General features: G+C 46.1%; 1 protein-coding gene and 1 pseudogene across 2 annotated transcripts in view; one reads left to right on the top strand and one right to left on the bottom strand.

Annotated features, from left to right (window-relative positions):
* LOC105484098 (RAD52 homolog, DNA repair protein) overlaps window positions 1-1,386 on the bottom strand; it is a 37,291-nt gene extending 35,905 nt beyond the window's left edge. Inside the window, exon 1 of one of the 2 annotated variants that reach the window (XM_011745318.3) lies at window positions 636-1,386. The gene's annotated coding sequence lies outside the window, so the exon portion shown is untranslated. The remainder of the gene's footprint in view (window positions 1-635) is intronic. The other variant, XM_011745316.3, reaches the window with a different exon arrangement.
* On the top strand, window positions 1,083-13,602 carry LOC105484241 (glyceraldehyde-3-phosphate dehydrogenase pseudogene; annotated as a pseudogene).
* Window positions 13,603-23,168: the final 9,566 nt, after the last annotated feature.

The following is a 23,168-nucleotide window of genomic DNA, read 5'->3' as shown; positions in this document are numbered from 1 at the left end:
AAGCGATGCTCCCGTCCGCCTTCCAAAGTTCTGGGACTACCGGTGAGACACCGCGCCAGACCTCATCTCAATCTGGTAACAAGGCCCAATACTCAGCTAAACTGAGCGTCAAATTTTTATTTATTTATTTTCCCCGTGACAGGTCTCGCTCTGTCGCCCGGGATGCAGTGTCGTGATGCCGGTGCGATCTCGGCTCACCACAGGCCCGACCTCCCGGGAACACGGGGCCAGGCCGCCGCCACGCCCGCGTCAAATTCCTTTCAAATCAGTCATCTCTTCCCAGCGTCCCCCGCTCCCTGCAACTCAACTTCGTTCAGCTGTTAACACCGACTTCAGCTCCCCCAGCCCGTCTCCGGGCAGCGTCTCCGGGGACGCGCCACCACGGACTCCCGGCTGCCCGCACCGCGGTGGGGTCCCGGCGCGCCGGTGCCAGCTTTCCCGTACCCCGCCTTCCTGCCCATCTCTCGGGAAGCCCCGGTACTGAGCCCCTCACTGCGCCGGTGAACTAGAACAGGCCTCCGGGCTCAGCACCTCTGCGCTGAGACCTCGGGGTCAGCTCCACCGCGGCCCCAGGTTCTCACGCTCCACACCCACGGCAGAACCACCCGGGGAGGCCGCTCTCCTCCCCCACTTACGCGCCTCCGGCCGCGCGCGGTGCACGCAGGGAGCTCGATCTAGGCTACGGACAAGGGGAAGAGCGCTTAGATGGAGGCTGCGCAGAGGAGAATGGGAAGGGTGTGCGAGGGTCTCTGGGAAGAAGGTCCGAACCCACGCCAGCGCCGGACGGCAAAAAAAAACAGACCGCAAGAGGAACTGTAAATCAAGTAGGAGGGGAAAAGAGCCGCAAAGCCGTCTGCGGCAGCCGTAAAGCAACCTGGAGGCGCAGTGCTGGCGTCTACGTGCTGAGCCGCTCGGCCTGCCCCTTCCCGGCGCGCGCTCTGCCTGCTACTTCCCTCCAGCTTCCCTCGGTCCGCGGCCGTCGGACCTCTGCTGCCCCCTGGTGGGCTCGGGGGTGTCGTCAGGCCTGCAGGGGCTAGTTAGGCCGGCGTGGTTCCCACTTCACATGCCCGACGCCCACTGGGATGCGGGGCCCACCCGTGCACAACTGGGAAGATCTTAGGCAGAACGGTTGTCGGAGACCTGCCCAGGTTCCGCCCGGGCCGAGGCAGCGGGGGACCGGGTGGTTCCGGAGGCCCCTCACCACCGCAGCGCACAGCCAGCCGTCACCGGATGGCGCCTTCGGTTAGCGACGACGGCAGGGAATGGAGGAGTGCGGCTCGGCGAGGTCCTCTCGAGAATGCCCCTGGGGCCGGCGCGGCGGCTCAGGCCTGTAATCCCCGCACTTTGGGAGGCCGGGGCGGGCGGATCACCTGAGGTCGAGTTCGAGACCAGCCTGGTCAACATGGAGAAACCCCCGTCTCTACTAAAAATACAAAAAAATGAACCGAGCGTGGTGGCGGCGCCTGTAATCCCAGCTCCTCGGGAGGCTGAGGCCGGAGAATCGCTTGAACCCGGGAGGCGGAGGTTGCGGTGAGCCGAGATCGCGCCACTGCCCTCCAGCCTGGGCGACAGAGCGAGACTCCGTCTCCGAAAAAGATGGATGGATGGCTAGATGATTGATAGACAGATAGTCCAACCTCAGAAAGGAAAAGGGCCTTCTATGTATAAAAATTGAGCAATAAATTATAAAGTAAATGGATAAATGTAACTACCGACATAAAACTTTTTAAACTTAATGTTAAAAAAAAAACTTTTTTTTTTTTTTTTTTTTTTTTTGGAGATAGGGTCTCACTCTGCTGCCCAGGCTGGAATGCAGTGGCATGATCATAGCTCACTGCACCCTTGAACTTCTGGGCTTAAGGGATGCTCCTGCCTCAGCCTCCTAAGTAGGTGGAACCACAGGCCCGTGTCACTGTGCCCAGATTTTTCTTTTTTTTTGTAGATACGGAGTCATGCTTTGTCACCCATTCTAACAAAATTTTAAACAAGAAGAAAGGTAAATATTATTACCATATATGGTAAGAGAGTTCATATATTAACTTCAAAGAAAAATAAATGAAATAAGTGAATATATCACAAAAGGAGAGATACAATAAATATGAGAAAAGGTTTAACTTCAATAAAAGTAATATATATATTAAAACAAGTATAACATTATCATTTCACCGATTAAATTAGGAAATTAAAATGTTTCTTTTTACACAAACATGAACACATTCTTAATGAATTTTGAAGGTATTGCTTTAGTGTTTTTTATCTTTGCTGCTCTGGGGAAGTCCAATGCCATTCTAATTCCTGTTGCTTTTTATATAACCTGATACTTTGTATGTGAAAAGAATATAATTATACTTTTTTAAGTTTTCATAGTAGATATTTTCATTTAAGAAAGCACTTTGGGAGGCTGAGGCGGGTAGATCACCTGAGGTCAGGAGTTCGAGACTAGCCTGGCCAACATGGTGAAACCCCATCTCTACTAAAAATACAAAAATTAGCTGGGAGTAGTGGCAGGGCACCTGTAATCCCAGCTACTCAGGAGGCTGAGGCAGGAGAATTGCTTGAAACCAGGAGGAAGAGGCTGCAGTCAGCTGAGATTGTGGCATTGCACTCAAGCCTGGGTGACGAGAGCGAAACTCCATCTTAAAAAAAAAACAAAACATGAAAAGATAAAATGAATAGAGGCCAGGCGCCATGGCTCATGCCTGTAATCGCACCACTGTGGGAGGCTGAGGTGGGTGGATCACCTGAGGGAAGGATTTCAAGACCAGCCTGGCCAACATGGTGAAACCCCATTTCTACCAAAAATACAAAAATCAGCCAGGCATGGTGGCACATACCTGTAGTCCCAGCTACTCAGGAAGCTGAGGTGTGAGAATCCCTGGAAACCAGGAGGCAGACAGAGGTTGCAGTGAGCCGAGATCACGACACTGGACTCCAGCCTGGGCAACAAGTGAGACCCTTTTTGTAAACAAAGAAAAGAAAAAATAAATGGATAACCCAATTACCCTGAGGTGATCATTTACACGTTGTTTACAGGTATGAAAATATCACATGTACCTCAAAAGTATATACAACTATTATATATGTTTTTTGGGGTTCTTTGGAGATAGGGTCTTACTTTGTTGTCCAGGCTGGAGTGCAGTGGCACCATCTTGGCCCAGCGCGACCTTTGCCTCCTGGGTTCAAGAGACTCTGCTGTCTCAGCCTCCCAAGTAGCTGGGATTACAGGCGTGCACTACCATTTCCAGCTAATTTTTGTATTTTTAATAGAGATAGGGTTTCACCACAATGGCCAGGCTGGTCTCGAACTCCTGACCTCAGGTGATCCTCCCACCTTGGCATACCAAAGTGCTGGGATTACAGGCATGAGCCACTGTGACCTGCCCTGTATATCAGTTTTTTCATTGTGAAAAAATAAATAAATAAATTGTTTCAGTGGCCGCTGAGGTGTCCCTTGCTTCTACTGGTATATGCCTTCAATACTACTGTGCTGACACTTTCTCAAGTTGTCTCACAATGATAGAATTAGCCTTATTGAAACACCTGTATTTATTAAACAACTTCCTTCTAAGATGCTCCAGCTTTTAAAATTATACTTTATCCTGAGCATAATTCTTTGAGACAGAGAGAGGGACAGGTGAAGTCACACCTCACACTTCATAGCAGAGGTATTACTCCACAACCGTAAGCACACTCCTGTGGGTTGCATGAATTCTAAACTCTTCCAATACTGCTAGTTGTTTGTGAACGTGCCTTCAAGCACATGCTAAAATCAGACCTTTTTTTTTTTTTTTTTTTTTGAGACAGAGTCTTGCTCTGTCGCCCAGGCTGGAGTGCAGTGGCACAAGCTTGGCTCACTGCAACCTCTACCTCAGGTTTGAGTGATTCTCCTGCCTCAGCCTCCTGAGTAGCTGGGATTATAGGTGCCCGACACCACGCCCGGCTAATTTTTTGTATTTTTTAGTAGAGACGGCGTTTCACCGTGTTGGCCAGGCTGGTCTTGAACTGCTGACCTCATGATCAGCCCACCTCGGTTTCCCAAAGTTCTGGGATTACAGGCCTGAGCCACTGTGCCTGGCCTACTCTCTGTTTTTGTGAATTTGACTATTTTAGATTCCTCATATTAGTGGAATCATGAATATTTGTCTTTTTTTTTTTTTTTTTTTTGAGACGGAGTCTCACTCTGTCGCCCAGGCTGGAGTGCAGTGGTGCGATCTCGGCTCACTGCAAGCTCCGCCTCCCGGGTTCACGCCGTTCTCCTGCCTCAGCCTCCCAAGTATCTGGGACTACAGGCGCTGCCACCACGCCTGGCTAATTTTTGTATTTTTTGTATTTTTAGTAGAGACGGGGTTTCACCGTGTTAGCCAGGATGGTCTCAATCTCCTGACTTCATGATCTGCCCGCCTCGGTCTCCCAAAGCGCTAAGATTACAGGCGTGAGCCACCACGCCCGACCTTACTTGTTAATTTTTTGAAGAACGACCGTACTGATTTCCTTAGCACTTGCACCAGTTTACATTCCATCCAACAGTACACAAGGGTTCTAATTTCTCCACAACCTCGCCAATGCTTATTTTCTTTTCCTTTTTCTTTTTTTGAGACAGAGTTTCACTCTTGTTGCCTAGGCAGGAGTGCAATGGTGCAATCTCAACTCACCACAACCTCCACCTCCCAGGTTCAAGCGATTTTCCTGCCTCAGCCTCCTGAGTAGCTGGGATTACAGGCATGTACCACCACTCCTGGCTCATTTTTTTGTTTTTTTAGTAGAGATGGGGTTTCACCATGTTGGCCAGGCTGGTCTCCAACTCCTGACCTCAGGTGATCTGCCTGCCTTGGCCTCCCACAGTGCTGGGGTTACAGGTTTGAGCCACCATACCCGGTCACTTTGTTCTTCTTTCTTATGACTAGTAAAGATTTTTGTTGTTGTTGTTGTTGTTGTTTTTGAGATGGTGTCACACTCTTTTGCTCAGGTTTGAGTGCATTGGCATGATCATAGCCCACTACAGCCTCAAACGCTTAGCCTCAAGCACCCTCCTGCTTCAGCATCCTGAGTACCTGGGACTACAGGTGTGGGCTACCATGCCCTGCTTGGACTAGTCAAGTTTTAACAGATCATTAATTAACTCCTATTTTTCGAACAGCAGTAGCTGACATACGAGGAGACATTTAATACAGAGGCATAGGTCTCAGCCAAGGCAGTGCATCCAATTAGCCCTTAATTTCCTATATTTCACTGCCTGTTTCTTAACAAGGAAATAAAAGCCTTTTAGAACTCAAAGTAGCAGCTGTCAAGTGGAACTCTCCATATTGCATTTTTCAATAATTATCATTCCACAGAGCCCACCCTGGGCAGAATATCCAAGCCACTGGTTCTGAGATGGAGCCAGCTGGGATCAGAACTACCTTACTTCAATGCAAACATATTTTTCTAACTAATCTACTCCCTGGAAAAAGTTATTTTAACTGGATTTAAGACAGTGGGAGGGAAAGAAGTACAGAGAAGCACTGGCTTTCTTCCCGTTACTGCAGAATCAGTTGGTGTTTAGAATGAAGTGTGTCTTTTACAAGTGATTGATCTTCAAAACGGTAGAACTTCTGCCAGGCCGTAAAGTGGCAGAAGGGAAATGTGGGTCAGCACAAAAACTATTGAGGGTAAAAGAGAGAGAGATAAGGCCAGTGTTGCCATGAGACCTTGATCTTTTTCTTTTTTTTTTTTTTTTTGAGACGGAATCTTGGTGTCGCCCAGGCTGGAGTGCAGTTGTGTGATCTTGCCTCACTGCAGCCTCCACCTCCCGGGTTCAAGCGATTCTCCTGCCTCAGCCTCCCAAGTAGCTGGGACTACAGGGTGATGCCGCCACACCCGGATAGTTTTTTTGTATTTTAGTAGAGGCAGGGTTTCACTGTGTTGCCCAGGCTGGTCTTGAACTCCTGAGCTCAGGCAATCCATCTGCCTCCGCCTCCCAAAATGCTGGGATCACAGGCATGAGCTACTGCACCTGGCCTAATTCATTTAATTCTTTTTTTTTTTTTGAGACGGAGTTTTGCTCTTGTTGCCCAGGCTGGAGTGCAATGGCACAATCTCAGCTCACTGCAACCTCTGCCTCCCAGGTTCAAGTGATTCTCCTGCCTCAGCCTCCCGAGTAGCTGGGATTACAGGCATGCGCCACCACACCCAGCTAATTTTGTGTTTTTTGTAGAGACGGGGTTTCTCCATGTTGATCAGGCTGGTCTCGAACACCGACCTCATGTGATCCGCCTGCCTCGGCCTCCCAAAGTGTTGGGATTACAGGCGTGAGCCACCGTGCCTGGCCTCATTTAATTATTATAATCTTTACAATAACCTCATGAGGCAACTAATTGTTCCTGGACCAAACTGAGGGTCAGGCTGCCATTTCTCACAGCCCAATAACGAGATGCAAATAAACTGGGGAGGAAGAGAGTTTTTATTTCTGCAGCCGGTTACAGGGAGATGGCCTGGAAATTATCGCCGGACCAACTCAAAATTACAAAGCTTTCCAGAGCTACATCCCTTCTAAGCGATATGTCTATGTGTAAGTGTGCCTTTATCTAAAGACATATGTGAATAACTTCTTTTAATCTATAACTAAGGTCTGAGTCTTGAAGACCTTCCTCTGGAGCCTCAGCAAACTTACTTCAGCTAAGTGGGTCCAGGTGCTGGGGTGATTACCCTTGTCTTGTCTCCTGCTAAATCACGGAGGTTTGGAGAGTTCCTTCAGACCTCCAATAAACTTGTTTTTGGAGGCCTTGGGGAGTTTCTTCAGACCCCCCCCCCATTAAAACTTGTTTAATCCTAAATGTGTCATGTTAAGAATGCCTTCATTATTGGCCAGGTGCGGTGACTCACGCCTGTAATCCCAGCACTTTGGGAGGCCGAGGCCGGTGGATCACCTGAGGTCAGAAGTTCAAGACCAGCCTGGTCCACATGGTGAAACCCCATCTCTACTAAATATACAAAAATTAGCCGGGCGTGGTGGCAGTCGCCTGTAATCCCAGCTACTCGGGAGACTGAGGCAGGAGAATTGCTTGAACCCAGGAGGTGGAGGTTGCAGTGAGCCGAGATCACACCATTGCACTTCAGCCTGGGTAACAAGAGCAAAAACTATGTCTCAAAAAAAAAAAAAAAAATTCCTTCGTTATTTTGTCATGCCTTAAGGCCTAGGAAAGGCCTAGGCAAAACGCTTGGTGGGCTTTTGTTACATTCCAGCCTTTCTATAAGGGCACTTTTTTTTTTTTTTTTTAGCTTTTAATATTTAACTTATCCAATCAGTCAAAGCTGAAACAGTTGTTATGGAGCCCTGCGTTAGTGAGACCTGGGCTGCCACATAATGAGATGCCATATTAATTGACTAAGATGTTGTCGATTTTTTTTTTTTTTTTTTGAGATGGAGTTTCGCTCTTGTTGCCCAGGCTAGTGCAATGGCATGATCTCGGCTCACTACAACCTCTGCCTCCTGGGCTCAAGCGATTCTCCTGCCTTAGCCTTCCTAGTAGCCAAGATTACAGGCATGCGCCACCACACTCAGCTAATTTTGTATTTTTAGTAGAGAAGGGGTTTCTCCATGTTGGTCAGTCTGGTCTCGAACTCCCAACCTCAAGTTATCTGCCCGCCTTGGCCTCCCAAAGTGCTGGGATTATAGGCATGAGCCACTGTGCCCGGCCGATGTTGTCCATTTTAAGACTTAGCATTATTTTACTTACCATCATGAAAGGAAATAAATTAGAACAAAGGTCTCTGAGGGGGAAAGGAGAAAAGTTTCCAATCATCAGTAAATGCTTGTTCACGAATCTGGAATTTACCCCCCTCTGCTGTTTCCATGTGTTTTTCAATACACAAAAGCTTTGAGTTTCAGTGCCAATTTATACTATAATCTTTTGAAAGACATTTCAAATGACACAGAACTCCAAGTGTGAATGATATGAACTGATAGTCGCGTCACAACTGCCAGCTGGCTGACAATAATTGTCAGAAGCATCCCAATTTCAGAAATGTTGAAGTGTTCAAGTAATTGAATCTTAGAATCGAAGAAATTATCCCCATTTTGCTGTATGGAAACTGTGGCACAGAGAGATTCTGTGGTTTGCCAAAAACCGCACAGCTATTGCCTTATCAGGACTTTGAACTCAGGTGGTCAAAGCGCTCTGGTTTCAGAGTCAGTGCTTTTGCCGCTAAGAGACTTTCAGAGCCATATAAGATAATGCTGTATGCATCTCCAGTGGTCATCCCATTTCTCTGGTAGAAATCTCCCAAGACAGGAAATCACTACCTTGCAATTCAGCAAATCTATCTTTGGACAACTCTAATTGAAAGAAAGTGCTTCTGTTGGATGTTAAGCATTTGCCCGAAGGAAAAAAAAAAAGAAAGTGCTTTTGAATGAAAATCTTGCACTTCTTGATCTATCCTTTGGGATCACACAGAACAAGTTGAATGCCTCTTTCATATGACAGTTTTTTGGTTTTACTTTTCCAAATAATGTGGGAACGATTGGATTTCATTCATTCAAACAGGTATTTATTGAGCATATACTATGTGTAAAACACCGTGCAGGGAACAATAGGGAATATAAAGAATGAAACTCAGGGCCGGGCGTGGTGGCTCACGCCTGCAATCCCAGCACTTTGGGAGGCTGAGGCGGGTGGATCACAAGGTCAAAAGATTGAGACCATCCTGGCCAACTTGGTGAAACCCTGTCTCTACTAAATTAGCTGGGCGTAGTGGCATGAGCCTGTAGTCCCAGCTACTCAGGAGGCCGAGGCAGGAGAATCGCTTGAACCCAGGAGGCAGAGGTTGCAGTGAGCTGAGATCAGCCACTGCACTCCAGCCTGGGTGACAGAGCGAGACACCATCTCAAAAAAAAAAAAAAAAATGAAAGAAACTCAGGACCTACTCTTAAGGAATTTACACTACAGTAGGAAAATGAGACATATATTTGCGATAACTACAAGCTAAATGTAGTAAATCATGAGCGGTCCAGATAAGAAAATTGAGATGAGTGAAGACGTTATCTCTAAAGCAGCAGAAAGCCTTCATGGAGGAAACAGCACAAGAACTGGAATTTAATATCTGTGTATCTGGACGAGTATCAGACTGTAGATTGATTGATACTATACCTACTGTAATACTAGGAACATTATTCTGCAATGTATTGAATTTTCTAGAACTGCTTTTTCTGGAGTAACTTTAGTCATTTGTTGTTTTTTTTTTTTCTTTCTCCTGCTTAACAGTGTATCAATCTCCACCTTATTTCTCTTATTGATTATTCCATTGAGCACTACTTGAAGTAAGCTTAAAGATCATCCCATCTAAAGCTTTTCAAATTCTTTTTTTTTTTTTTTTTTTTTGAGAAAGAGTCGCTCTGTCGCCCAGGCTGGAGTGCGGTGGCGCGATCTCGGCTCACTGCAAGCTCTGCCTCCCGGGTTCACGCCATTCTCCTGCCTCAGCCTCCCGAATAGCTGGGACTACAGGCGCCCGCCACCACGCCCGGCTGATTTTTTGTATTTTTAGTAGAGACGGGGTTTCACCATGTTAGCCAGGATGGTCTCGATCTCCTGACCTCATGGTCCGCATGCCTTGGTCTCCCAAAGTGCTGGGATTACAGGCGTGAGCCACCGCGCCTGGCCTCAAATTCTTTTTTTTTTTTTTTTATTTAGAGACAGGGTCTCACTTTGTCACCCAGGCTGAAGTGCAGTGGTACAATCCCGGCTCACTGCAGTTTTGACCTCCCGGGTTCAAGCGATTCTCCCACCTCAGCCTCCTAAGTAGCTGGGACCACAGGCACATGCCACCACACCCAGCTAATTTTTGTATTTTTTTTGTGGACATAGGTTTTCACCTTGTTGCCCAGGCTGGTCTGTAACTCCTGGGCTGAAGGGATTTGCCTGCCTTGGCCTCCCAAAGTACTAGGATTACAAGCATGAACCACTGCGCCCAGCCAGTTTTTCACATTCTTTTTCTTTCTTTTGTTTGAGACAGAGTCTTGCTCTGTTGCCCAGGCTGGAGTGCAGTGGCACGATCTCGGCTCATGGCAACCTCTGCCTCCCAGGTTCAAGCGATTCTCCTGCCTCAGCCTCTTGAGTAGCTGGGACTACAGGCCCATGCCACCACACCTGGCTAATTTTTGTATTTTTAGTAGAGAAGGGGTTTCGCCATATTGGCCAGGATGGTCTTGATCTCCCGACCTCATGATTCACCCGCCTGGGCCTCCCAAAGTGCTGGGATTACAGGCATGAGCCACCGCACCCAGCCCAGTTTTTCAGATTTTTTTTTTTTGAGATGGAGTCTCACTTTGTAACCCAGGCAGGCGTGCAGTGGCGCGATCTTGGCTCACTGCAAGCTCTGCCTCCCTGTTAGCCAGGACGGTCTTGATCTCCTGACTTCATGATCCGCCCGCCTCAGCCTCCCAAAGTGCTGGGATTATAGGTGTGAGCCACTGCGCCTGGCCCAGTTTTTCAGATTCTTATTGCAGAAGTTAAAAAGGGAAGAAAAGGAAGTTTTTCGAATTCTTAAAAGCAGAAACCTTTTTCTCAAAGGAAATCGTGGGTGTATCCCCAATACAGAAAAGAGTGGTTCTGCCCCAGCTGAAATTGGGTCAGGAACCTGTGGCCCGGATCTCTTCGTCTTGAGGTGCCTCCGCAGAATAATCTGAAAATCACTACCCATTCCCATTCAATGTTTTACTTACCTGTAAAATAATCAACCTGCCCGTGTTTGAGCGCCTGTGTTGACAGACATTATAATATATGCAAAAGTAAGTAATACATACACATAAGTGAATTAAGTTATTATGGACTATGGGTCAATTGTACTGAGATCAAAAGACCCAAATTTGCTTAGTTCTACTATTTATTGCCCATCTTTCAGACTTTTTTGAGTCTTATTTCCCATACTTAAAAAGATGTAAATAAAGCATCAGAAAAACTCAGAATGAGGGATATTCTCTGACATAACTGGCCAGTAATCACCAAAAGTGCCAACGTCATGAAAGAGAAGAAAAACTTGAGGAAATTCTAGCAGATTGAAGACTACTAATTTGAAAGAGTCATAACAACTGAATGCCACCCGGACTTGAAATTTTGTTTTTCTATTGGAACAATTGTCAAAATTTGAATAATATATGTAAATTCGCTAATAATATTATTGTTAATTCCTGATTTTGAAAATTACGTGGCGGTTATGTAAAAGATTGTATTTGTTATTAGAAAACACACATTGGCTCTCTGCTCCTCCTGTCTGACAGACAGCCACATCTTCTCTCGCATCGCCAGCCGCATCCCTGAGACACACGGAAGGTGAAGGTCAGAGTCAAAGGATTTGGTCGTGCTGGGTGCCTGGTCATCAGGGCTGCTTTTAACTCTGGTAAAGGGGATATTGTCACCATCAATGACCCCTTCGTTGCCCTCAACTACACGGTCTACATGTTCCAGTATGAGTCCACCCATGGCAAATTCCATGGCACCATCAAGGCTGAGAACAGGAAGCTTGTCATCAATAGAAATTCCATCACCATCTTCCAGGAGCGAGGTCCCTCCAAAATCAAGTGGCGCGATGCTGGCACTGAGTACATCGTGGAGTCCACTGCCATCTTCACCACCATAGAGAAGGCCGGGGCTCACATGCAGGGGGGAGCCAAAAGGGGCATCATCTCTGCCTCCTCTGCTGACGCCCCCATGTTCGTGATGGGCATGAACCATGAGAAGTATGACAACAGCCTCAAGATTGTCAGCAATGCCTCCTGCACCACCAGCTGCTTAGCGCCCCAGCCAAGTTCATCCGTGACAACTTTGGTATCGTGGAAGGACTCACGACCACGGTCCACGCCATCACTGCCACCCAGAAGACTGTGGATGGCCCCTCCAGGAAACTGTGGCGTGATGGCCACGGGGCTCTCCAGAATGTCATCCCTGCCTCTACTGGTGCTGCCAAGGCTCTGGGCAAGGCTGAGCTGAATGGGAAGCTCACTGGCATGGCCTTCTGTGTCCCCACTGCCAACATATCAGTGGTGGACCCGACCTGCCGTCTGGAAAAACCTGCCAAATATGATCACATCAAGAAGGTGGTGAAGCAGGCGTCGGAGGGCCTCCTCAAGAGCATCCTGGGCTACACTGAGCACCAGGTGGTCTCCTCCGACTTCAACAGCGACACCCACTCTTTCACCTTCGACGCTGGGGCTGGCACAGACCTCAGCGATCACTTTGTCAAGCTCATTTCCTGGTATGACAACGAATTTGGCTACAGCAACAGGGTGGTGGACCTCATGGCCCACATGGCCTCCAAGGAGTAAGACCCCTGGACCACCAGCCCCAGCGAGAGTACAAGAGGAAGAGAGAGGCCCTCACTGCTGGGAGTCCCTGCCACACTCAGTCCCCCGCCACACTGAATCTCCCCTCCTCACAGTTTCCATGCAGACCCCTTGAAGAGGGAGGGGCCTGAGGAGCCTCACCTTGTCGTCTACCATCAGTAAAGTCCCTGTGCTCAGCCAAAAATAAAAAATAAAATACACATCATGGTGAAAAGGAATTTGAAGAGAAAAAAAATGAAAACAACATTGGCATATTTAGGAGTAAAGGGCTGCAACTTTCACACAGTTCAGAAAAGAAAACACTTGAGAGAGAGAGAAAGCAAATATGGTAAAAGGTTAACAACTGGAAGATCTGAGTGTAGGGTGTATAGAAATTATTTGCACGACTGCAACTCTTTTTCTTTTCTTTTGTTTTTTAGAGACCAGAGTCTCACTAGGTTGTGTAGGCTGGTCTCATACCCCTGGGCTGAAGCAATGCTCCCACCTCAGCCTCCACAGTAGCTGGGACTGCAGGCACACACATTGCACTGGGTGCAACTTTTCTTAAAGACAAAAATTATGTCAAAATGAAATGCTTTTTAGGTGAAGAGAATATCTGTCTTACCTACTTCATAGAATTTTGGGGAAGATCAAATAAAATCTTGTGAGTGAAAGAGCTTTGAAAACTAAGTTTCCCTACAAATGTAAAACTCAATTATTACTACTGAAAAGAGCTTTATACTTTAACAAATGTAAAACAATTATTTTTACTGCATTTTTTGTAGCTTCCACAGAGAAAAAATCTAGTTCTGTATCCATTTACTCAGTTATTACTCTTTTAAGAGAAGGGTTGGCTGCTTGGTTTCGTTGCTTTAGGAGGGTCAGTGAGCAACAGTAACTTTATTATCTCATTTATTGCAGAAATCTACAGCCTAAAATATTGTCTCTTGTTCTACATTTACTGCCTGAGTCTAAATGACCTTCAAGTTCCTTCCCAACACTGGAATTTCATGATTTAATGAAAGTAACACAGAAAAGCCACTGGCAAGAGGGCTCATGCATTTTTTCTTTTTTTTTCTTTTGAGACAATTGCTGTGTCATCCAGGCTGGAGTGCAGTGACGCGATCTCAGCTCAGTGCAACCTCCGCCTCCCGGGTTCAAGTGATTCTCCTGTCTCAGCCTCTAATTTTTGTATTTTTTAGTAGAGACAGGTTTTCGCCATGTTAGCCAGGCTGGTCTCAAATGCCTGACCTCAGGTGATCCTCCTGCCTCGGCCTCCCACAGTGCTGGGATTACAGACGTGAGCCACTGTGCCCAACCAAGACATCATCTCTTAAAAAAAGAATAAAGAATAAAGAAATGACTAGACGCAGTGACTCACACCTATAATCCCAGCACTGTGGGAGGCCGAGGTGGACGGATCACCTGAGGCCTGGCCAACATGGTGGAATCCCTCCTCCACTAAAAATACAAAAAGTAGCAGGGCATGGTGGTGCATGACTGTAATCCCAGCTACTCAGGAGGCTGAGATTGCAGTAAGCCGAGATCGTGCCATTGCACTCCAGCCTGGGTGACAGAGCAAGACTCTGTCTCAAAAAAAAAAAAAAAAAAAAGGAATACTCATTTTTTTTTTTTTAACTGGTCAAAAATGTTTGAATCTCAGCAATTTCTTATGGGTGAACCTATAGTTGAGCTAACGTATTGCACAGGCAAATACATTCTTACCTATTTATGCTGGCACTGATATATATGTAGTGTTGGACCCTCCAGGCTGTCTGCTTCCCTTCTGCTTGAATGAGGGCAGTTTGGCCCTTTCACAACTCCGTACACCTGTACACCAGAAAGTGGGAAAAGCACTACAGCCTAGTTTACTACAGCAGTACTGGTGAAATATTGGGTGGACACTATAGGCTTCATTGTCATCTGGGAAGTATCTGTAGACTTTCATTGTTTGTGAAATATCATTTCTCTTTGCTGCCAAATAAAATCAGGATTTGACCGTATGCAATTGTTCTTGAGACAACAAAGGGAATCAGAGAAAAGAATTTGCATATCAATGGCAGAAAGAAAAATTTAGGCACTATTGTTTTTTTTTGTTTTGTTTTGTTTTTTTGAGACGGAGTCTGGCTCTGTCACCCAGGCTGGAGTGCAGTGGCGCGATCTCGGCTCACTGCAAGCTCCGCCTCCCGGGTTTACGCCATTCTCCTGCCTCAGCCTCCCGAGTAGCTGGGACTACAGGCGCCCGCCACCTCGCCCGGCTAGTTTTTTGTATTTTTTAGTAGAGACGGGGTTTCACCGTGTCAGCCAGGATGGTCTCGATCTCCTGACCTCGTGATCCGCCCGTCTCGGCCTCCCAAAGTGCTGGGATTACAGGCGTGAGCCACCGCGCCCGGCCCTTAGGCACTATTGTTTAAGTTCCGAAAGAAATCTAGGAGAATCTGGGCTCTATGCCTGGTATCATTTCATTCCTCGTTGACAAATTCCTTATCTACATAAGACTTTCACTGTGCAACTTTCAACTTTAACTGATAAGTCTGACTTATCAATATTTTCTTTTATAGTTGTGCTTTTAATGTCAATTTTTTAAATCTTTGGCTAACTCAATGTCACAGAGATTTCCTCCCATGTATTCTTCAAGAAATCTTACAGTATTAGCTCTTACTTTGGGGTCTATGTTCTTTTTTAAGGTAGTTTTTGTATATAGTGCAAGGTAAATGTCAACATTCTTTTTAAAAATATAAATATTTAGGCTGGGTGCAGTGGCTCAAGCCTGTAATCCCAGCACTTTGGGAGGCCGAGGTGGGCAGATCGCAAGGTCAGGAGATTGAGACCATCCTGGCTAACACAGTGAAACCCCATCTCTACTAAAAATACAAAAAAATTAGCCGGGTGTGATGGCGGCGCCTGTAGTCCCAGCCACTCGGGAGGCTGAGGCAGGAGAATGGCGTGAACCCAGGAGGCAGAGCTTGCAGTGAGCCGAGATCGTGCCACTGCACTCCAGCCTGGGCGACAGAGCGAGACTCCGTCTCAAAAACCAAACCAAACCAAACAAAAAAACTCATATATCTTCTTTCTCAATCAATATGTGCCTTTCCCTCCTGATTTTTCTTTTTTTTTTTTGAGACAGAGTCTCATTCTGTCACCCAGGCTGGAGTGCAATGGTGAGATGTCGGCTCACAACAACCTCTGCCTCCCAGGTTCAACTGATTCTCATGCCTCATGCTCCCAAATAGCTGGGACTATAGGCATGTGCCACCATGCCCAGCTAATTTTTGTATTTTTCGTAGAGACGGGGTTTCGCCACATTGGCCAGGCTGATCTCAACCTCCTGACCTCAACTGATCCACCCACCTTGGCAGCCCAAAGTGCTGGGATTACAGGCGTGAGCCACTGCACTCCCCTACTGCTTTTTTTGAAAACTTCTTGAACCAACTAGGATCTATTCAGCTAGACTGTTGAATAGATGTGTTGAGAACAGACAACCTTAAAACGTTACTAGTTCTAGAGAGAAAGCAGACCGGGAGCGGTGGGTGGCTCATGCCTGTAATCCCAGCCCTTTGGGAGGCCAAGGTGGGCAGATCACATGAAGGCAGGAGTTCGAGACCAGCCTGGCCAACATGGAGAAACCCATCTCTCCCGAAAACACAAAATTAGCCAGGCATGGTGGTGCGCTCCTGTAATCCCAGCTGCTTGGGAGGCTGAGGCAGGAGAATCACATGAACCCAGGAGGCAGAGGTTGCAGTGAGCGGAGACTGTGCCATTGCACTCCAGCCTGGGCAAAAAGAGCAAAACTCTGTCTCAAAAAATAAAATAAAATAAAATAAAATAAAATAAAATAAAATAAAATAAAAATAAAATAAGCTAGGAAGTATTCCATCCTCTTTAATTTTCTGAAAATGTTTATATAGAATTAAAATTATCTCATTATTAAATGTTTGGTAGAATTCAATAGTCAGGTCACCTGAAATGTTCTTTTTGCAAAGGTTTCTAACTACACATTCAATTTATTTTGGAAATACATGACTATTATTAATAGCGTTATCTACTTATTCTTTTTTTTGTTTTGTTTTTTTTTTGTTTGTTTTTTTTGAGATGGAGATTTGCTCTGTCACGCAGGCTGGAGTGCAGTGGCGCGATCTCGGCTCACTGCCACCTCCACCTCCCAGGTCCAGGCAATTCTCCTGCCTCAGCCTCCCCAGTAGCTGGGGCTGTAGACGCAAACCGCCACGCCTGGCTAATTTTTGTATTTTTAGTAGAGGCGAGGTTTCACCACGTTGGCCAGGCTGATCTTGAACTCCCGCCTCCGCGTCCCTAAGTGCTGGGATTACAGGCATGAGTCACTGTGCCTGGCTAGCTTTATCTATTTGTCCTTTTTTTTTATTGTTTTTTATTTTGTTTTGAGACAGAGTCTCACTCTGTCACTCAGGCTGGAGTGCAATGGCACAATCTTGGCTCACTGCAACCTCAGTCTCCCAGGTTCCAGCAATTCTCCTGTGTCAGCTTCCCAAATCGCTGGGATTACAGGCGCCTGCTACCATGCCCAGTTAATTTTTAGTGTTCTTAGTTGTGACAAGGTTTTGCCGTGTTGGCCAGGCTGGTCTCAAACTCCTGACCCCAGGTAATCCACCCGCCTCAGCCTCCCAAAGTGCTGGGATTACAGGTGTGAGCCACCTTGCCCAGCTATCTTTTTGGTTTTTTTAGAGATGGAATCTCACTTGGTTGCCCAAATTAAAATGCAGTGGTGCAATCATGGCTCACTGCAGTCTCGACCTCCCAGGTTCAAGCAGTTTTCCCAGCTCAGCCTCCTGAGTAGCTGGGACTACAGGCAGGAACCACCATGCTTGGCTAATTTTTCAAAAAAGTTTTTGTAGAGACAGGGTCTTGCTATGTTGCCCAGGCTGGTCTTGAACTCCTCGCCTACAAGTGATCCTCTTGCCACAGCCTTCCAAAGTGCTAGGATTACAGGTATGAGCCACTGCACCTAGCCCACTTATCACTGTTTTTGTGGCAAGATATTTTCAACTTACTCTCCTAGAAATTTTGAAATATACAATAAATTATTATTAACTATAGTCACTATGCTGTGCAATAAATCTCAAAATTGTATTCCTCCTGTTTAACTGTAACTTTGTACCCCAAGACCAACATCTTCATCTCCCCATTCTCTCTCCCGCCTCCACCCCCTTATTCCCCAGCCTCTGGGGAATTTTTAGTAGAGACGGGGTTTCTCCATGTTGGTCAGGCTGGTCTCGAACTCCCTACCTCAGGTATCTGCCCACCTTGGCCTCCTGAAGTGCTGGGATTACAGGCATGAGCCACTGCGCCCGGCCAATATTGAGCATTTTTATGAACCTGTTGATCATTTGTATGCCATCTTTTGATAAATGATTTTTTTTTTTTTTTTTTTTTTTTTTTAGAGTCAGGGTGTCAGACTGCCAAGCTGCTGCCCAGACTGTACTGCAGTGCTGCAATCAGGGCTCACTGCAACCTCTAACTCCTGGCTCAAGTGATCCTCCTACCTCTGCTTCACAGGTAGCTGGGACTACAAGCCTATGTCACCACACCTGGCAAATTTAAAACTTTTCTGTAGAGACAAGGTCTTTCTATGCTGTCCAGGCTTTTCACAACTCCTGGCCTCAAGCAATTCTGTCTCATCCTCCCAAAGCACTGGGATTACAGGTGTGAACCAGCACGCCTGGTGCCGTTGGCCCCCTTTTAGGACGTGTTGATTTTGCTATGAGTTGTTTTCTTTACATATTTAGAATAGGATAGTGACCCTTTATTGGATCTATGGTTTTCGACATTTTCTCTCACTCTGTTGTTTTCCTTGTTGTGTCCTTTCATGTCTGATTTTGGTAATTTGTGTCCTCTCCTTTTTTCCCTAGTCCAGCTAGATGTTTATTAATTTTACCTATCTTTTCAAAGAACCAGCTCATGATTTTATTAATTACTACAATTGTTTTTCCACTTGTTTGTTTCACTGATTTTCATTGTTATCTTCATCATTTCCTTTCTTCTGCTCACTTTAGGTTTAATTTACTTTCTGTTTGTTTCTTATGGTGGAAGCTAAACCTATGATTTTAACCTTTTTTTGTTTTAAGTAAAAGCATTTAAACTATTAATCTATAAATTTTCCTCTAAGAACTCCTTTAGCTGAATTTTATAAATTCTGAAACATAAGTTTTGGAGTAAGTGTATTTTAAAGTTACCTACCTGCATGTTATTGAATATAATATATTGTTTTCTTTTGTTTTTTTTTTTTTTTTTTACAAAAAACTTCTTTTCTAAGAGACAGCACCTCACTCTGTTGCCCAGGCTATGGTGCAGTGGCACGATCATAGCTCACTATAACCTCAAATGCCTGGGCTCAAGTGATCCTCCTGCCTCAGTCTCCCAAGTAGCTAGGATTACAGGGGCTACATGCCCAGCTAAGTAAAAAAACATTTTTTTGGTAGAGGCAGGGTCTTGCTATGTTGCCCAGGCTGGTCTTGAACTCGTACCTTCAAGCAATTCTCCCACCTTGGCCTCCCAAAGTGCAGGGACTGCAGGTGCATGACACTACGCCTGGCTAATTAAAAAAAAAAAAATTTAGAGAGGGGTTGTTACTATGTTTCTCAGACTTGTCCTAAACTCCAGGGCTGAAGCAATCCTCCTGCCTCAGCCTCCTGAGTAGGTGGGACTACAGGTGCTCACCACCATGCTCAGCTCTAAAAACTACATTTTACAAATAGTTCCTGCTGTTCTTTATTGGGGGTTGAATTGTGTTCCTCAAAAAGACAGGTAGAAATTACAACCTCCAGTACTTGTGAATGTGACCTTAATTAGAATGGGGTCTTTGTAGATGTAATCAAGTAGGATGAGGTCCTACTCAATTCAGGGCAGACCCTCTTCAATATATTTGCTGTTACAAGAAAATAGGCTGGGTTTGGTGGCTCCCACCTGTAATGCCAACACTTTGGGAGGTTAAGGCGGGCAGATCGCCAGAGGTCAGGAGTTCGAGACCAGCCTGGCCAACATGCTAAAACCCCGTCTTTACTAAAACTACAAAAATTAGCTGGGCATGGTGGCGGGTGCCTGTAATCCCAGCTACTCAGGAGGCTGAGGCAGGAGAATCGCTTGAACCTGGGAGGTGGAGTTTGCAGTGAGCCAAGATCGAGCCATTGCACTTGAGCCTGGGTGACAAGAGCAAAACTCTGTCTCAAAGGGAAGGGGAAGGGAAAGGGGAAGGGAAAGGGGAAGGGAAAGGGGAAGGGAAAGGGGAAGGGGAAGGGAGGGGAAGGGAGGGAAAGGGAGGGAAAGGGAGGTGGTAAGAGGGAGGGGGAAGGGGAAGGGAGGAGGGGGGAGTGGGGGAAGGGAGGGGGAGGGGTGGCGAGGGGGAAGGGAGGGGAAGGGGAGGGGAAGACAGGCAGGAGGGGAGGAGGAGGGGAGGGGAAAGGAAGGCAGGGGAGGGGAAGGGAAGGCAGGGGAGGGGAGGAGGAGAAAGGAGGGGAGGGGTGGGGGGATGGGGAGGGGGAGGGGGAGGGGGGAGGTGGGAAGGTGGAGGGGGGAGGGGAGGGAAGGGAGACATCCCGGCGAGGTGGCTCCCACCTGTAATCCCAGCACTTTGGGAGGCTGAGGTGGACGGATCACTTGAGGTTAGGAGTTTGAGACCACCCTGGCCAGCATGGTGAAACCCCGACTCTACTAAAAATACAAAAATTAGCTGTGCGTGGTGGCAGGCACCTTTAATCCCAGCTACTCGGGAGGCTGAGGCAAGAGAATCGCTTGAACCCGGGAAGTGGAGGTTGCAGTGAACCAAGATTGTGCCACTGCACTCCAGCCTGGGCGACAGAGTGAGACTCAGTCTCAAAAATAAAAATAAAAATAAAAATAAGCAAACAGACAAAGACAGAAGGAAGGCAGTCATGTGAAGATGGAGGCAGAGATTGCGGTCATTATGCCAGAAGCTAAAGAACATGAGGCCACCGGAAGCTGGAAGAGGCAAGGAAGTATCCTCTCCTGCTGGGAGAGCAAGCTGTCATTACTTAGTCAAATAAAGTGTACGTCTATGACCCAGCGATTCCACTCCTGTGTACAAAAAGGCCTCACACAATTTACGAAGGGACATATACTTCATAACATGGCCATGCCACGTTCTTTAATCTTGGACTTAGAGCCTCAAGAACTGAGAGAAACTAAATTTCTGATGTTTTAAGCCACCCAGTTTGTGGTAATTTGTTACGATGGCTCTAGGAAACTAATACAATGTGATTTCTAATCCATTGTGCCCGCCTGCCACAGAATTTCCCATGGTGTGCAACCGCCATATTTCACCCATCTACCTTCCCCACTGTGAACCTCATAAATAACAATAATACTACAGTCAACATATTCCTACATGTTCCTTTATAAACTGTGTGAGAACTTTCCGTACAAACAGCAGTGGAACTGTTGGGTGACAGACGTCGATTTTATTTGCCTCAGTAATGACAGCTCGCTCTCCACAGCCTTGCATGAGTGTTCCTGTGTCTCCGCGTCCCTGCCAATTCTTGACATCATGCTGATTTATAACTTTTGGCAGAGTAATGAGTGTGAAATGTGATCTTTTTTAAAAAATTACATTTCTGATTACTAATGATTTTCAGCACTTCCTGTGCATGCTCAGTTTTTGGTTTTCTGTTTTTTAATTGGCTGTTCACATCATTCACCCATTTCTGTATGTGGTCATTACCTTTTTCTTGTTGATTTGCAGGTATTCTTTGAAATCTAGATATTAATCTCTTGTCAGATTTCGACTTCGTAAATGTCTTCTCTTACTCTGTTAGCTGCTTATTAACTTTGTCCATAGTGTCATTTCCGAAACAGAAATCCTGAAATTTTATGTAATAACAGGCTGGGCGCGGTGGCTCATGCCTGTAATCCCAGCACTTTGGGAGGCCGAGGCGGGTGGATCACTTGAGGTCAGGAGTTTGAGACCAGCCTGGCCAACATGGCAAAACCCTGTCTCTACAAAAAATACAAAAATTAGCCAGGTGTGGTGACATGTGCCTGTAATCCCAGCTACTCGGGAGGCTGAGAGGCATGAGAATCACTTGAACACGGGAGGTGGAAGTTGCGTTGAGCCGAGATCGTGCTACTGCACTCCAGCTTGGGCAACAGAGCAAGACTTCGTCCCCCCCCCACACAAAAAAATGTAGTAACAGTCATAGATATTTTTCCTTATTGATTAATCCTTTTAAAATTGTATTTAAAAATCTCTTTCTAGTTGTAGGTCGCACAAATCCTGACTTACATTTTCTATTAAAATTCTAAATTAAACCTTGATAGAGAACTCTTTTTAATTAGGTCTTTCATTTAGAATTTTCCTTGATGCATGGCATTAGTTAGCGATACATTAGGGACATATCTAAAGCATTCCAGTTATGCAAATTTTTACTTCTGTGACCAGTGAGGAAAGGGCATTCTTCTCCCTAGATCCAATCTGAAAAATTACAGAGAAAGGCTCTGACTCACTGGATTGGGCTGCATGCCCATTATTATGGCCCAGTTAGCAAGATGCCTTACTAAGTGCTAGGCAGACAAAACAATATTCGCTACAGGGGTGATAAGGTAAATAAACACATTAATTAGAATTTAAAGGTAAGAACTCTTAAGGATTGAAGAGGTGGGACAATTGCACCCTATTGGGGGAACCAGATAGTTCTTCATGACAGAAATGACATTTTCAATAGACTGAAGTATGGGTAAGATTTATATGCATACAAAAGTCTAGGTATGATGACTTCTAAATAGAGGATAAAGCATAAGTAAGAATGCAAAGGCAAGAAATTAAGAGCATGTTTACAGTATAATCCAATTTGGCTGAACCATAGGATATAGGAAAGTTTAGTGTGTGCTGACTGTGTAAAGATATTTGTAGAAGATACAGTGATTGCTTAATCAACGGCCATGACCCCAACCCATTATCTTGCTAAATAGAACCCTGATTTGGGACAGCAATGTACTCTTCCTCTTTTTTATTCTTTTTTGTTTTGTTTTGTTTTTGGGATGGAGTCTCACTTGTTGCCCAGGCTGTAGTGCAGTGGTGCAATCTCAGCTCACTGCAACCTCTGCCTCCCAGGTTCAAGCAATTCTCCAGCCTCAGTCTCCTGAGTAACTGGGACTACAGGCACCCGCCACCACGCCCAGCTACTTTTTTGTATTTTTATTAGAGATGGGGTTCACCATATTGGCCAGGCTGGTCTCAAGCTCCTGATCTTATGATCCGCCCACCTCGGCCTCCCAAAGTGCTGGGATTACAGGTGTGAGCCACCGTGCCTGAGCATTTTTTTTTTTTTTTTTTTTTGAGACAGAGTCTTGCTCTGTTGCGCCCAGGCTGGAGTGCAGTGGCGCCATCTCGGCTCACTGCAACCACCACCTCCCAGGTTCAAGCAATTCTCCTGCCTTAACCTCCCTAATAGCTGGGATTACAGGCATGCACCACCATGCCTGGTAATTTTTGTATTTTTAGTAGAGAGAGGGCTTCACCATGTTGGCTGCCCAGCCCAATGTACTCTCTTGTAGAGGTTAAATCTGGATTGATCTAAGTTCACTGTGGCAATTTACTTCCCTTTGCCTGCTACTCCCCTTCCTATACTCCCTTGAACAAGGGGCAGCCACATGACTCAGCTCTGGCCAACAGAATGCAAGTGGAATTCTTCTGGGAACTTTTTTGCTCATCCTCTTCTGTTTAGCACTACAACAGCCATCTTCCAACCCAATAAGCAGGGACAAGAACATTTCAGATGCCCACCCATCATTCTGACGTCGTTAGCACCACGGTCTGCCTCTGAACCTGTTGTGTAGGCCTCAGCACTTAGAACAACCCTGTGCTTGGTTGAATGTTCTATGCTGCTGT

This window comes from Macaca nemestrina, chromosome 10, assembly GCF_043159975.1.
Source record: "Macaca nemestrina isolate mMacNem1 chromosome 10, mMacNem.hap1, whole genome shotgun sequence".
Classification (NCBI taxonomy): domain Eukaryota; kingdom Metazoa; phylum Chordata; class Mammalia; order Primates; family Cercopithecidae; genus Macaca; species Macaca nemestrina.
The sequence above is the reverse complement of the archived record's forward strand: the minus strand, read 5'-3'. Positions and strand labels throughout refer to the sequence as shown.